At 39.4% G+C, this 16,218-nt stretch overlaps 1 long non-coding RNA gene across 1 annotated transcript; it reads left to right on the forward strand.

Annotated features, from left to right (window-relative positions):
• The first annotated feature begins 1,755 nt into the window (after positions 1-1,755).
• LOC103281132 (uncharacterized) lies at positions 1,756-15,002 on the forward strand. Its single transcript, XR_507583.3, has 4 exons — positions 1,756-4,679; positions 9,746-9,956; positions 11,591-11,735; positions 13,944-15,002. It is a non-coding gene; the product is annotated as an uncharacterized LOC103281132 (long non-coding RNA).
• Positions 15,003-16,218: the final 1,216 nt, after the last annotated feature.

Consider the following 16,218-nt stretch of genomic DNA (forward strand, 5'->3'; position numbering starts at 1 on the left):
GCTTCATCACATTGTTGGCTCATGTTTAACTTGTTGTCCACGAGGACTCCAAGATCTTTTTCACACGTACTGCTATTGAGCCAGGCGTCCCCCATTCTGTATCTTTGTGTTTCATTTTTTCTGTCTAAGTGGAGTATCTTGCATTTGTCCCTGTTGAACTTCATTTTGTTAGTTTCGGCCCATCTCTCTAATCTGTTAAGATTGTTTTGGATTCTGCTCCTGTCTTCAAGCTGGGTTATAGCTAGTGCCTGTGTAGGTGGGGCCACAGGCAGCGAACATTCAGATGTGGATTTTGCCAGTGTCTTCCTCTGAAATATAGCCAACAGCACCCAGTCTTCATTGGTGGCCTCCTATCCAGATTCTATCCAGGGATGACCCTGCCTAGCTTCCAAGACCAGACTGATCTGGTGCCTCTAGTTCTTTAGGCAACTGTATTCTCTCTACTGACCATGGTGATCATTATGCAATGTAAGATGGAGGTAAATTATTATGTTGGGCCAAAACTTCTGAAATATTGGGGTTTTTTCATGTCAGGAGCAGCTTGAGAAACTTGGTGTGAGAGCATTGGCCATCTGCAAGGACATTGCCCAGGGGATTCCTGGATGTTTTACCATCCTGTAGGAGGCTTCTCTCATGCCCCTGCATGAAAAGCTGGAGCTCACACTGCTCCATTCTTTGTAAGTGTTAAAGTATTTCCCTTTTGTTTTGGAAAAAGATCTAAATGTTAAAAGCTGCAAACCTGTGGTACAAATGCACGCTCCTGTGGTCCATCAAGTTGCTTTGAGCCTTCTTTAAGACAGGGAAGTGGGATGATGATGATGATGATGATGATGATGATGATGACTACGATGGCAATAATAATAGACATCATCACTTCAGTACCAACAACACAGCAGGGCATGCCAACAACTGAACCACATGATATTCTTCCTTCACTTCTTAATGAAGCCACAGCTATGTTACTACTAGCCAGAAAAGGTGTGTGTTAGATTCTTGTAAATAAGGTATATAAATAATTTAAAAAGTAGAATTATATCACAGTGAGAAACAAGTAATCCTTCAGTAACCTGCAGTTATAATGCGGTGCAGTGACAACTTCAGTAGTGGGGAGAAGAAGGAATTGCAAATAATGTTTAGTGGGCTGCTTTCAAGATTTGTTTCAGTACTTAAGATTACATTCTCTACCCCTCCACCTTAGCTTTTCTGGGACCCCTTTCAGTTTTTGATTTAACATATAGTCCCTTCCAGATATATTCAACTTCCTTTGAAATTTTCACAATCTGCTGTGTTGCAACATGATCTTGAAAAGGATTTAATTGGCATTATTACCACAATCAAGAGACTGAACACTGTGAAGTATGTTTATTGTGGCATCACCTCCCCTCCACACACACATACACACCCTTTTTTAATAATAGAAATTGAACTTATTAATTAATCCACAGAAGAAATACAATGATATCTCAATAAAGGTGACACTATGGGAGATGGAGATGGGGTATAAATAAAGGCTTATTATTATCATTTAAAATGCCTCATTTAAATGAGAACATTCCTGTTCACACTGAATGTTATGGCTCTGGTGAATATCTGGATAAAGATCTGTATGTCTTGGGAATATCCTCACCTACAGAGATCCAGTTGAAAGGAATGCAGAAGAACCGTTTCTCTTGGGTGCTCTCAGGCCCCTTCTACACTGCCATATAATCCAGATTATCAAAGCAGATAATCCACATAATCTGCCTTGAACTGGATTATCTGAGTCTACACTGCCATATAATCCAGTTCAAAGAAAATAATCTGGATTATATATGGCAGTGTAGACGAGACCTCAGATTGTGGGGATTGCACGTAATATTCACTGTTAATTGTTATTTCAATTGTTGCTTTTTTGCTTAATTTGTTTTTACTGCTGTCGTTAACTGCTTTGAACACTTTATTTTAACTGAAGAAAGGAGAGAAATATAGGGAAATAAACAGATATGTCTAATGACATTTAACAGTGTATTGCTATCAGCCATAGCCTGTGCCACAAGCTTGATTTGTAATGCTGCTCCAATATCAGGCGGCTAGTCAGATAACACTGAAATCATTCATAATGTAAAGATCCGAGATTGAATGTTTTTTATCTTGCAAATACAGGATGTCGGGTGCATTTCTCTCTTAAATTATCCTGTAACTTGTCAGGTTGAAACAGGGGGCTTTTCTCAGTGTTCTGAGACAGACTCTCTGGGCCCTTTGCTCCTATAAGATTTAAGGTAATGTGGGTGATCCTTCTGCGTAGTGTGTCATGTGGGTGATCCATGTCTCTCTGTTACCTTGGAAGAGGTACAGACCCAGAAGTAAGTCCAAGATAATAGGCTGAAGGCACAATCCCTCTTCTCTTAGGGAAAAGTTATTACCCCTACAAACAGCAGTTTGTTTTTTGATTTTCCATGGTCCAGCCCTGTATTTAGAACAGAAGGATACTTTAGATGCCCTAATAGTGCTCATTACTCTGAATATGCACATTGACAAAGGAAGGGGCTTGGCTTTTGGGGGCTGCAGGAAAGTTATGATCTACACCTTGTACTGGTGCCGTGTTCTTATGTTTTTTTTATTTTCCTGTTTTAATGTTTGTTTAAATTGTAGCATGCAATTAATTTAACTGAAGGAAAAGAAGCTTATTAACTAGATTCATCTTAGAATGTGAGAATAAATCACGGCTCCTGTTGAGAAAGCAGTAAAAGAATTGATGAAAATTAACCACAAGATTATCAGTCTTAATGAAAAGATTTGTTTTCCCTTCTAAGTAATACTGATCCAGTGAGACACAGCATTTGTTGCTTAAGTTTTGCATGAAATGTACTGTTGATGTGAGATACTAATTGTTGTTGTAATATTCACAACAACTATAATGATAATAGCAATAATACATTAATTATTAGTGTTGGCACGGGCAAAAGTTGCAGTAGCCAAAATAACAGCAGCAAATTAAATAAATGTTATTCATTTATAATGTAAAAGTCATTGATGTATGTACACACATTGTACAAGTTTACAGAGTAACATCAACACAATGTAGATCCTTGCCTAAAGGAACTTACAATTTTGAGAGGGAGGAGTAGAGAGGAGCCAAGACAAAAAGTGAGAGCATGAAAGAAACAACCTGCAAAAAGAGTGACAGCTGCAGAAGTTTAAATTGCATCTACATGTTAGAATTAATGCAGTTTGATACCACTTTAACTGCCATTGCTTACTGCTGTGAAATCAAGGGAGTGGTAGTTTCATGAGTCAGCAGAACTATTTGCCAGAGAAGGCTAAAGACCTTGTAAAACTGTTTTCATATTTGTATATTTTAAATTATACTGAAATGCCTTTAGTGTGAGCCACTTTGAGTCTCCATGTGGAGAGAAAAAGCAGGATATAAATATAATAATAATATATTTAATATTGTTGCCATCCCAGGTGACAGTCGCATTGATGAAAAACAACAGGAAAAACTCAGCTGCTATCAGAACCTCAAGACTGAACTTCAAAGACTCTGGCAGAAACCAGTACAGGTGGTCCCGGTGGTGATGGGCACATTGGGTGCCGTGCCAAAAGATCTCAGCCGGCATTTGGAAACAATAGACATTGACAAAATTACGATCTGCCAACTGCAAAAGGCCACCCTACTGGGATCTGCACGCATCATCCGAAAATATATCACACAGTCCTAGACACTTGGGAAGTGTTCGACTTGTGATTTTGTGAAACGAAACCCAGCATATCTATCTTGTTTGCGGTGTCATACAACAACAACAACAACAACAACAACAATAATATCTTGATTTCATAGTATTGAGCCATTCAGTCACGGTGGCGCAATGGGTTAACCCTTGTGCCGGCTGGACTGCTGACCTGAAGGTTGGGTTGCTGACCTGAAGGTTGCCAGTTTGAATCTACAATATGATATGTACTCTCGTCTGTCAGCTCTAGCTTGCGGGGACATGAGAGAAGCCTCCCAGCAACACATCCCCATGTCCCCTGGGCAACATCTCTATAGACTGCTAATTCTTTCACACCGGAAGCAACTTGCAATATGTTCTTAGGTCATTTCTGACATGATGAAAAAAGCCATGGCAGTTAAATGGTGTCAAACTGCATTAATTCTGCAGTGTAAATGCACCCTTATTTTATGTAAGTGCTTAGAGAACTAAAGTTTCCAGAGTGAGTGAGATTTATGAGGATAAGCTAAAGGCTTCATGTAAGCTTATAGCTTCTAAAGAAGAGGAGGGAAAGAGAGATGGAGCTAGGAAAAGTTTCTTTGGGAGGGATTATATGAGGAGGGATTCAAAGAGAAGGAGGGAAGATCCCATTGAAAAGAATGTTAAAACTGGGGGGTTTCAAAATGGGAAGATCATAAAAAGGATGTTAAAAATCTACTGGTCTACTCAAGAGGAGGTGAAGATCCTTTTAAAAGAAGTGTTTAAAACTGTGAAATCACCAACCTGTGTGATGGGGAATTAAGCAGATGGTTGTACTCTAAAAGGAGGAGTCAGTCTTGTGTGATAGGCATAAATAAATTCTCCATCTTCTTTAAATACCATGCAAAGAAGACAATTCCAAAAGGGATGAGGTATCATCTAAAATTTGATTTTTTCCCAGGATTTGAACACAGACGTGAATCCTTCAAGGGAGAGATAGGAGAACGAGCGGTAAGTTGTGGAGCAGAAAAAGCAAGGGAGGGGTGGACTATGGTTGTGCAAGGTTAAGCAAGGAAGGGAGAAGGGGGAGAGAGATACTGAAGTGAGGAAAGGATGGAAAGGAAGGAGAGAAGTGCAGCGGCATAAAGATGCAGGAGACGTAGGCATGAAGAGAGGCAAGCTGCAAAGCGAGATGTGGTGTCACAAGGTGAAGGAAGGTCTGAAGGAGAAGAGATATAATAGTAATAATACACTTTATTTATATTCTGCCCTTCTCCCCTAGGGTACTCAGAGTGGATTGCAGCATTTACAGCAGACATAGGCAAACATCCATACAATGAGACACACAAACAAAGGCAAAGGCTTCTCCTTTCATTTCCGGCTTCTGGCTCTGGGGAAGTGCTTTCTCCATTTTCAAGCCAAGGAGCCTGAATTGTCACCTCCTGGTCATGTGGCCTGCAAGATTGCTTGGAGTGTCTCTTTGCCTTTTCCTGCCAAAGTGATACCTATTTATCTACTCACATTTGCATGTTTTCAAACTGCTAGGTTGGCAGGAGCTAGGGCTGACAGACAAGAGCTCACCCCATCTCACAGATTCAAACTGCTGACCTTTAGGTCAGGAGTTCAGCAGCACAACGGTTTAACCCATTGCACCACTGTGACCCCAGATGTAGCAGTAGCATGCAAAGAACAGAAGAGGGGACATTGCAGAATCATGAGAACAGGGAGGGGAAAGAGAAAAATTGGAGCAAGTTATGAGCACAAGCAAGACATTCTTCAAGCAGAGCTTTTCTCCCATATTACCCTCCTCGAGGCACCTCCACATGAATCTGAGGAAAGACGGAGCTGAGAAAGGTAGATGCTTGATGTGACGCCTCAGAATTTTGGGAAATGGATCCAAATAATGACACAGGAAAGATGAAGCCTTTTCTTGCTGGATTAACTCCAGATTTATTTCTTTTGGGAGCCTGGTATGGGCCTCTGAAGTGATTACTCACATATATGACCTACAGTGGGTACATCTACACTGTAAAATTAATGCAGTTTGACACCTTTTTAACTGCCATGGCTCAATGCAATGGAATCAAGGGGACTGTCATTTTACAAGGTCTTTAGACTTCTCTGCCAAAGAGCACTAGTGCCTCAACAAGGCACAAATCCCATAATCCCACAGCATTGTCAAGTCAATTTAAAGCGGTGTTTATATTCACTCTAAGTTAAAAATGCATAAGACATCGATACATTTTACCTCTGCAATGTACATGCAAGCAGGGAAACAAAATAGCCATGAGAAGATGCGGCTGTAGAAAAGATTTATATAAAGTTTAAAAAATACAAGGATGGTGAAAAAAATATACATTGTATAATGTATAAAGTAATTTTGCAAATCATTATTTATACTACCTACATAGCAGTTACAACTGACTCCCCACCCTCCTCCCCTAAACACAATGACTATCAAAAATTAAAATTGAATACCTACAGATTTGAACTTGGATCTGCCTATTCCATGTCCAGTACTTTAAACATTACTCTATAGTGGTCTCTCAGGTTGGCTGTAAACCATAAAATAGGATATGAAGTTGGAAACACAGTGAGACAAAAATATGACAATTAATGTGCCTAATCTGCACAAATTAGTTATTTACATAATTATAATAATTTGCATGTTATGCAAATTAATGCCCAGATTTGAGTAACTGGAATATGGCCTACCAGATGTCCATTTATTTTGAAAACAGTTTTTTTCATAAAGCGAAGCCCTGACACCTGTAAAGAAAGACCCTGAATTAGATGGTCGACGAAGAGATGTTCCAGTAGATCCAAGTATTAACTACTAACTATTAAATTAATGTTTTAAGTGGGTTGTTGTTGTTATCTAGGTTGCATAACTATTTAAGAAATTCTCTATAGAAATTGTCAACCGATAGATTTAAACCTTTTCCTCTTGAGAAATTCTGGAAAAACAATAGGAAATTCTGCCACGTCCTTTGCATTTATCAGCATCTAATGAATGGCATAATATGCAGTTTAAGAACTTGGTTCTCTTATACTGGTTAAGCAGGCCAAAGAGGGGTTGTTGGATTGGTTTGTGGCTATAATAAATGCCTCCCTGGGTCAGGGGTCATTTCCATCTTGTTTTAAGCAAGCGGTGGTAAAACCGTTACTAAAAAAGACCTCGCTAGACACATCTGTATGTAACAACTACAGACCAATTTCCAACCTCCCGTTTTTGGGCAAGGTTCTGGAGCGGGTGGTGGCTACGCAGCTCCAGGAGTTCCTCGATGACACTGATTTTCTGGACCGCTCGCAGTCTGGCTTCAGGCCTGGGCACAGCACTGAGACGGCTTTGGTCGCCTTGGTGGATGACCTCCGCAGGGAACTGGACAGGGGGAGTGTGACCCTGCTGGTTCTCTTGGACATCTCAGCGGCTTTCGATACCATCGACCATGGTATCCTTCTGGGGAGGCTCTCTGGGATGGGACTCGGTGGCACTGTTTTGCAGTGGCTCCAGTCCTTCCTGGAGGGCCGTTCCCAGATGGTGAAGCTGGGGGACACCTGCTCGGACCCCTGGCCTTTGACCTGTGGGGTCCCGCAAGGGTCTATTTTATCCCCCATGCTTTTTAACATCTACATGAAACCGCTGGGAGAGGTCATCCGGAGTTTTGGAGGGTGTTGCCATCTCTACGCAGATGACACGCAAATCCACTACTCGTTCCCACCTGACTCCAAGGAAGCCCCTCGGGTGCTGAACCAGTGCCTGGCCGCTGTGGCGGACTGGATGAGGAGAAACATGCTGAGGATCAATCCTGACAAGACAGAGGCCCTCCTGGTCAGTCGCTCGTCGGATCGGGGTATTGGGTGGCAACCTGTGCTGGACGGGGTTGCACTCCCCCTGAAATCACAGGTCCGCAGTTTGCGGGTCCTCCTGGATTCAGCGCTGACGCTTGAAGCGCAGGTGTCGGCGGTGGCCGGGAGGGCTTTTGCACAACTCAAATTTGTGCGCCAACTGCGACCATACCTTGTGAAGTCTGACTTGACCACGGTGGTGCATGCCTTAGTTACCTCTAGACTGGACTACTGTAATGCGCTCTACGTGGGGCTTCCCTTGAAGACGGCCCGGAAGTTACAGTTGGTCCAACGTTCGGCCGCCAGACTAATAACGGGGGCGAGTTACAGGGAGAGATCTACTCCCCTGTTTAAGGAGCTCCACTGGCTGCCGTTCATCTTCCGGTCCCAATTCAAGGTGCAGACCATCATTTATAAAGCCATAAACGGTTTGGGACCCGCCTACCTTCGTGACCGTATCTCCTACCATAAACCTGCCCGACCTCTCCAATCATCAGGGGAGGCCCTCCTGTCGCCACTACCTATATCTCAGGCCCGCCTTGTAGGAACAAGGGAGAGGGCCTTTTCTGCGGTGGCCCCTCGCTTGTGGAACTCGCTGCCCATTGAAATCAGGCAAGCCCCCACCCTTTTAGCCTTCAGGAAAGATTTTAAAACATGGCTCTTCCAGTGTGCTTTCGGAGAGTAAATGTTCTATGCTACTCCCCCCCCCCCAATATTTATCCTCTAGACTGGTTCACTATCTGATGTCCCGTCCCTCGAGGTTTTTATTCTGATCCCTTTCTCACCCAGAGTTTTAATTTTTAATCTAGTTTTTAAATGTAGTGTTCATGCGGCCCGCTCTTGTTATATTGCTGTTTCAATCTTATGTTGTACTGTTTATTTTATGTAATGTATTATTTAATTGTATTATGTTATGGTTATATTGTATTGTCTTGGGCATGGCCCCATGTAAGCCGCCCCGAGTCCCCATTGGGGAGATGGTGGCGGGGTATAAATAAAGCTTTATTATTATTATTATTATTTAGACTATAGCCATAATATCATGTTATGCCGTAAAATTAAGCACAGGGAGAATAAATATACTTATTGCAACAAATACATTTATCTAAACTGCTGATATTTTCGCACTGGCTGCTGATAAGGCTATCCACTGATGTTTGCAAGGAATGAATGTCCCATTCCCAATACCCTTGAACTAGAAACCAAGCGGGGCTAACCACATAGCCTCTGATGTTGGAGCCTTTTGTGCTTATACTTTTGAAATATCTCCATTGTGATGCAAATCTTTATTTTTCAGGCAAAACTGGATAAGGGAAATACCTCCCTGTGGAAAATGTTATAGAAAGTAAAAAAAGTTTAATGCTTTGTTTTTTTAAAAAAAACATTGTATATTGTTTTATATTTATCTTTTTCCTTGCTTCAAACCATAAAGTTCTCTGATATCTGATCAACTGAAGTAGCCCTTTAAATCTTGAAGATTTGGAACTTTAATCTCCTCTGCTCTAAGCAGCCAGTTCCATTTATTTTACATATGTAATCAAGGATTTTTTTCTAAACAGTTTTCATGCCTGCAAAGTATAATGACATTGAGATCCTTTTGTTGACTATTCAAATGCAAGTCCTTAAAAAAACCTGTCCTATATGTATATTTATATGTAGACAACAATTCAGAAGTACATCCATTCAACTCTCTTGGATTTTTGGGTCTTACGTGTGTGTTTGTATTCACAGGAGTGCAAATTTTAAACCTGATGTATTACCATGCATTTCTGTAACAACAATTTTATTTTGGGAGAGGTCTGCTGATATTATTTGAAGAGCAATGGTTCTATGATACAAACATGTCTGGAGGGTGAGGGTTTTTTTCTCTTTCTGAAATATAGCATCAAATGTACTCAAATTGTATCAGCAGCAATATAAAGTGCTACAAATACTATTCGGAGGGCTGTTCTTGTTATCTTTTGACTGCACCAGGTTAAAACTCTTTCTCTCTCTCTTTCTTTACTGTATGCCTCTAGATGCCGTTCTGAAGAAATGCTTCTCCTGCCAAAATACACACAGAGTCTAGGATTAAAAGGGCTGAAACCTACCACCAAGTTCTTAACGCCCTCCCACAATCATTAGACTAAATCCGCTGTCATTCCAGATTCATTTTTCCCTTATTCATCTGTCCAACTAATTCCTGCTGCATTCACCAGGCTTACATCTTAATCTTTTCTGTTACATAGAGAATACATAATGAAAAGCTGCATTTTCTGGGTACATGCACCCATTTGCAGCGGATGAACCATATGTGAAGTGACATACAATACTGAATGGAGGCTGAATGGTGTCCAGTGCTAAAAACAGTGCAAGTCCAGGAACAAAAAGCAGGAGAACAAGAGCCCTGTGCTGGGCCGGCCTCGCTTGAACACCAGGGGATTCGCTACTAAAACATGGGTATAATTTCACTGTTTTCACTCACACAAGCTGTGGGAAAGGAGTCACCATCTGATGTTTGATTGTGCGGGATATGTTTTTGGCAGTGGCCTTGCATGCCACATTGAAGAAAAAGGTGGGGAGCGGGAGGGGGGGGGAAGAGAATACGGTTACATTTGTTGTTTGTGATTTGGCGTCTGGTGGAGAGGCAGAGCTGAAGAGACCCCAACTGATCTCCACCTGAAAGACAGGATATGCCTCCTCTTTCTGAAACGAGCCTTCCTTCCTTCCTTCCTTCCTTCCTTCCTTCCTTCCTTCCTTCCTTCCTTCCTTCCTTCCTTCCTTCCTTCCTTCCTTCCTTCCTGATAGCAATAGCTGGGATGTAGGTAGGCTTTGATCTGTCCCTTATGGAATAACAGGGAACAGAGAAGGGTGGGTTTTGCTATTTACTTAAGCAACAACTTAACTTCTTCAATGATGAGAATAATAACAAATATCAGAAACATTCAAATAAGATATACATTGGAACATCACACACACAATTAAGGTTCATATATCTGCGAACTTCTAATTTTTATTAGAATAATAATAATAATAAACTGTATTTATATTGCACCACCATCTCCCTGAAGGGACTCGGGATGGCTTACAAAGGCACTCCAGGGTACAGCATATAACATAAAATGGTGCATAAGTATAAAACAATATCACATAAAACTATAACAACTACCACTATCAACACATGTAAAATAAAATAAAATAGCTCAATTTTAAAAACGCAGAACATCTGTAGAAAAACTAGCTGCCATCAATTCACAAACTAAGGGGCCAGAGTGTCAAGCTCATATGGGCCCATTACAGCCTAATCGAGGTCAAAAGCCTGTTTAAAAATCCATGTTAGAATCTGGGAGGCTACAAATAAAAAGAGATAAATGCATAAAACAAAGATATGGGTTTCCCTTAAAGTCTAGTCTTCAAAGTGTCTAGATTGATTGATCACATTTGCAATGAAATAATTGATTGATCACATTCAGAATAAAATAATTTATTCTTAAGCAGCCTCTGATCTATTTTATTCAGTGACTGCAGAGTCTTTTTTAAGTTTTGTAAAGAGACACAAACAATATGGAATCACTGAACATATTATCAAGCCATAGTAAATTTATGAAAAAAATGAAGATGTTAAATCTAAAAAAATTATATTTCAGAAGACTTCTAGTTTGGGTGATCAAGTAGAGTTCACTTGGGACTTGGAAACTCATGATAAATTCTCTTGTTTGTCACAGACTTGTTGTTCAACCTTGATTTTCTTAGGCAAGGAATATACAAAAATGATTTGCCTTTGACAGCATTGATCATGCTGAAATCAATAGCTTTCAGTTATTTTATTTATTGAATGCAGAGCCCATATTTCTAAAAAAAACCCTAATGAATGGAAGAACTATTAGAAAAAACACAAACAGCTCAAATTTTGAAATACAATTAAAAGCACATTTTATTTACTATAATTAAATCTGAACAACTGGTTAACTTATCCAACTACCAAATCATTGATGAAACGATTGTAAGTGCAAATAATAAAAAAACAGCACCTCTGTGTATTGATATCTGTGTATCATTCTTTTCCTTTTTTTACTTTATTTTTGACTCAACAGGTTTGATTGAGAAATGACATGATGTTTGTCCCTTCTGAGAACCATCTAAGGCATCTTTGTCAAAAAAAAATATATGCTGGCTTCAGGAATCATTATAATACTATCCTCTAATATCTGCTTTGTTCTCAGTGGGGCTCATTTCCAGGTAAGCATTTCCAACATGATGTAGAGCTAGTGCTGATCTCTCTTTGGGTCACCAGATGTTTTGGCCTACAACTCCTAGAAATCCCAGCCAGTTTACCAGCTGTTAGGATTTCTGGGAGTTGAAGGCCAAAACATCTGGGGACCCACAGGTTGAGAACCATTGACATAGAGGTTTGCATATTGGACCAGGATACTAGGAGACCAGGGATTGAATAAATATCCACACAACCATGGAAGCCTTAGAGAAGCCACATTCTCTCAGTCACAGAAGAAGGCAAAAGCAAATCCACTCTGAATATATTTTGCCAAAAAAAAACCTTGTGATAAACTTGAGAGTTACCATATGTCAGAAAGGCAAAGAACCATGCACCTCATAATATATTCAGGTGTCCCTTCCTGAAGTTTCTGAATGGATCAGGAATATCAATTTCAAAAGAAATAATGTTTTGTTCTATAAGAGGAGATGAAGAATACAGACTTGGTTCAGAATGATTTAAATTAGAAACCGCAACTGGTATTTCTGTTCACTGTTGTAGATGGTTTACTCAACTTGTTCTGTGCAGAGGAATGACTAATTTTAACAGAGAATGCTGGCATAGAACGGAAGCAATCATTGTGATGCTAGTATTAGGGAGGGCTATATCTGCAATAAATTAAGGCTGATTTGCAATTAAGAGCAATGAACACAGCTGTGGCGACAAATGGCATATGTGCTAATTAAATAATTTGTCACTTGACTGTTAAGTAAACAATACCGCCTCTTTACATTAGAAACTACCATCTCTGGAATGGCAGGATGGCCTATTAAGAAAATGGAAGGAACAGATTGTGTTGCCATGTTTGCCCGACAGCAATTGCAAATGCAGGGTAAAAGGTGGCATATTAAAGAAACTAACATTACTTTTAGTACGTCTCTGATTCTGAGGCTAGAACACTTCAGCGCTGTTTGCAAATAATCCTGCTTAATGCATATATGGTTGGAGGAGCGCCTTATCTCATATTTGATTTCTCGGCAACATATTTTTGTAACGTTAGCTCATCCTGTAAACATTTTCAGTTTGGGTACAACTAGAGCCCTGGTCTCACCAACTCAGATAGAGGTTTTATTGAGCTTAGTTTGATCTACTCCTGAGCATACAAATGGATGATCAGGATATAAATATTATTATATGTTGTATAAATAAAAATTACCAAGTTGTGACTAAAAAAACTAGAGGCATAAGCTACCTAGACCTGCTTATTCTCTTTCAGAATAGTGCTACAAATTTCTTATCAGTCTTGCAAAATCTAATAGAAGACTTAAATGAATAATTATGTTGTTTTAGACCAGTGCCATTCACCTAAAAGGGATTACTACACAGTAAATCCGTTATAGGAGGCTGTTGCAAAAGGCAGAATTTCCACTCTCTGCAGTATGAAAGTTGGATATGAGCTGTTTCAAAGTTGTGTTGTTATTCATTATTAACTTTGTTTTTTGAATGCATTTTCTCAGAGAAGGGGAAACAACTTGAAACTTTTCCTCAATTGTTTATTGCATCAGAACATCCATTCTCCACACATTTCTTTCCGCGAAAGATATTCCCATGTCAGAGAAGGTTTTGATTTATGAAATTTGTACTATTCTGGTGGTATTGATTTGGCTGTAAGGCATCTAGATAATAAAATTAAACCTGGAAACAGGGGGGAGGAAATAGTCTGAATTTAGATGCAGCATTTCAAAAAGAAAAGGAAGGGGAGGGAGAAAATTAAAGGGGTGGGCGCAGTATTAAAAAGGCCTTGCATAAGACAATCTCATCTACATTGGAAAACATATGTATTGAAACTTCAGAGAGAAAGAGGGGAAAGGCCCATCTACATGCGAAGTCCCAAGGATGGTTTCTCTGTGTTCTTGTAGATCTGTGGGTTCAGGGATCCATGTTTTATAGCCCTGGTGTTACAGCATGAATTATTTACTAGCACCTTTTACTGTGGAAAGCTTTTGTGCCTAAGGTTTTCCTATGTCCTTCTTGCATGTGCTCACACTTTGCAAAGGCTCTGCCTACTAGTTTGTTGGGGTCCAGGGAGCTGTCCATTGTTAGGGGCTAAGTAGCCTGTGGCCGTTAAGGATCCGGCTGCTTTTTAATAGAAAGCAACGGTTGCCTGAGGACAGTGACTGCTACAAACTCTTTCATTTTAATTTCCATCCTTTCCCTGCCTTTTTTTCTTCCAGCCTATTTATGAGCTGCGATCAATATTAGAACTAGAGACACTAGAGAGAGACACAAACCAAGACTGCAAAACAGTTTGAGAAAGACTGGTTTACGTCCTGGCAGAGGCACAAATAATCTACTTACAGTATCGGATTATGATGCACTTTCTGAATCATGAATTAAATTACACCTGTTAACATTTAAATATCTGTGATGTAAATGATTCAGTTTAACGTTCATAAGATGTTAGTTTAATCTCTGAATACCAGTTAACTTAAAGATGGAAATATGTATAACGAGATAGATTTTCTAATTAAATTTTCAGCTTATAAAATCAGTACTTATGCATTTTAGTTATGCCAAACAGATGAACAGAAGAAAAACAGGTTCTGTTACTGCATTGTACATTTTAGGTTTTTTTCTTGATTAAAACTTCCTTAACGAGTTTTAACTACAGATACTTATTATTTAGGAAAGCGACCAAAACTTATTTATATGCTATTCTCTCTAAAGGTATGAAGCCTCTCAGACTGCACAACGTCTTCCTTCATTTGTTTAAAAATGACTTCCAAATAAAAATACTCTAAACCTACACCAAATATTCTAAATGTACAATCGCAATAAATAACATAAAAAATAATATGAAATACCACCATTGGTTCTTCTGTTTTGTAGTTCCAAGAAAAAGTAAGCCCTTCAGATTTGCATTTATGTTAATCACAGTTCTCATACATACTAAAGATTTTTCAAATGATCTGTTTACTTAAATTTTTTAAATAAAGGATTTTTAGGTGATAGTTTTAGGCTATTTTTGTTTAATAAACAAAGTTAAAATGGATCAAATCTAGACATCTAGTGAAAAGCATCTTTCATTTAGCTTTTGCTGTCATCACTTCTGACCTAAGGTGACCCTAAGATGAACATATTATGAGGTTTTGTTGACAAGATTTGTTCAGAGGGATTTGCCCTTGCCTTCCTCTGTGGCTGAGAGAGTGTGACGTGCCTATGGTCACCCAGTGAACTTTCAAATCCTGGTCTCTAGATTCACAGTTCAACACTCCAACATATATGTAAATTCAGCATAACATTATCAGAGAAAATGAGCATGGACAGTTTTCCTGCAATTTTTCCTATTATAGAAGCTGTAATGTATTTGTCATTGGGTTCTGTAGGCATACTGCCACTTCTGCAATAATAATAATAATAATAATAATAATAATAATAATAATAATAATAATAATATATGCTTTATTTATATTCCACCCTAGCTCCCTGAGGGGACTCAGAGAACATATATGGCAAACATTCAATGTCGTTATACAATTGACAGAGACAGACAGTACTTAAACAGAGGCAAGGCTTCCCTCTTTTCATCTCCGGCATCTGACTGTGCTCGACTTGGCCATGGGGAGGTGCTGTTGTTTCATTTTCCACGCCAAGGAGCATGTCGTCCATGGACTCCTTTCCTGGTCAGATTTTTTCCGGCACTTTTTTTTCAGGGCACCTTTTACCTCCCTGCTAAATTTATCTACTTACATTACTGTTTTCGAACTGTTCGGTGAGCAAAAGCTGGGCTGACAGCAGAAGCTCACTCCAACTCGGGCTTGAACTGCCAACCTTTCGGTTGGCGAGATCTTCTATAGCAGGCGCTGACCCTAACTTACTATGCAACAATTTCTGGAGCTGATTTTGCAGCCAGTTGCATCAGATGTGTAGTGAAAATTGTGTTGGATTCCCTTCTTGCACATACTCCAGGTATCTACAGGAGCAACATAATTTGCACAAGTGCCACTGTTTTATCCTTCCCTGTATGTTGTATTTTACATTTTATGTACTAATCATCAGTAGAAATTCCAAGGTTGATTTACATAAGACAAAAATGAAAAATTACAATACAGTTGTTTTTAAAACAATCAGAACAAGAACCTTGATATATGGCATCATAGCTTCTCCTTCTATTTTATTTATTTGCAGCTTAGATGGTGATAGTCGTTTTTATACTTTAAGCAAATCAGATGCTTGATTCATTTCTCAGTGAAAACAATTTCTGCATTGATTTCAATATACACTAAGCTGAATTCAGACTTATGATATGACATATAGCTGCACATTTCAAAACTAAAACCAATTGTACAAGCATCTGGCATGGACTGGTCCATGAGGTCATGAAGAGTCGGAAATGACTGAACAAATAAACAACAAACAAGCATCTATATTACATGTAGACAAAATGGTACTTGAATACTTCAATCTGATTCCATACAATATGCATACTCATATACCATATGAATAACC

This window comes from Anolis carolinensis, chromosome 3 (genome assembly GCF_035594765.1).
Source record: "Anolis carolinensis isolate JA03-04 chromosome 3, rAnoCar3.1.pri, whole genome shotgun sequence".
NCBI classification, from domain to species: domain Eukaryota; kingdom Metazoa; phylum Chordata; class Lepidosauria; order Squamata; family Dactyloidae; genus Anolis; species Anolis carolinensis.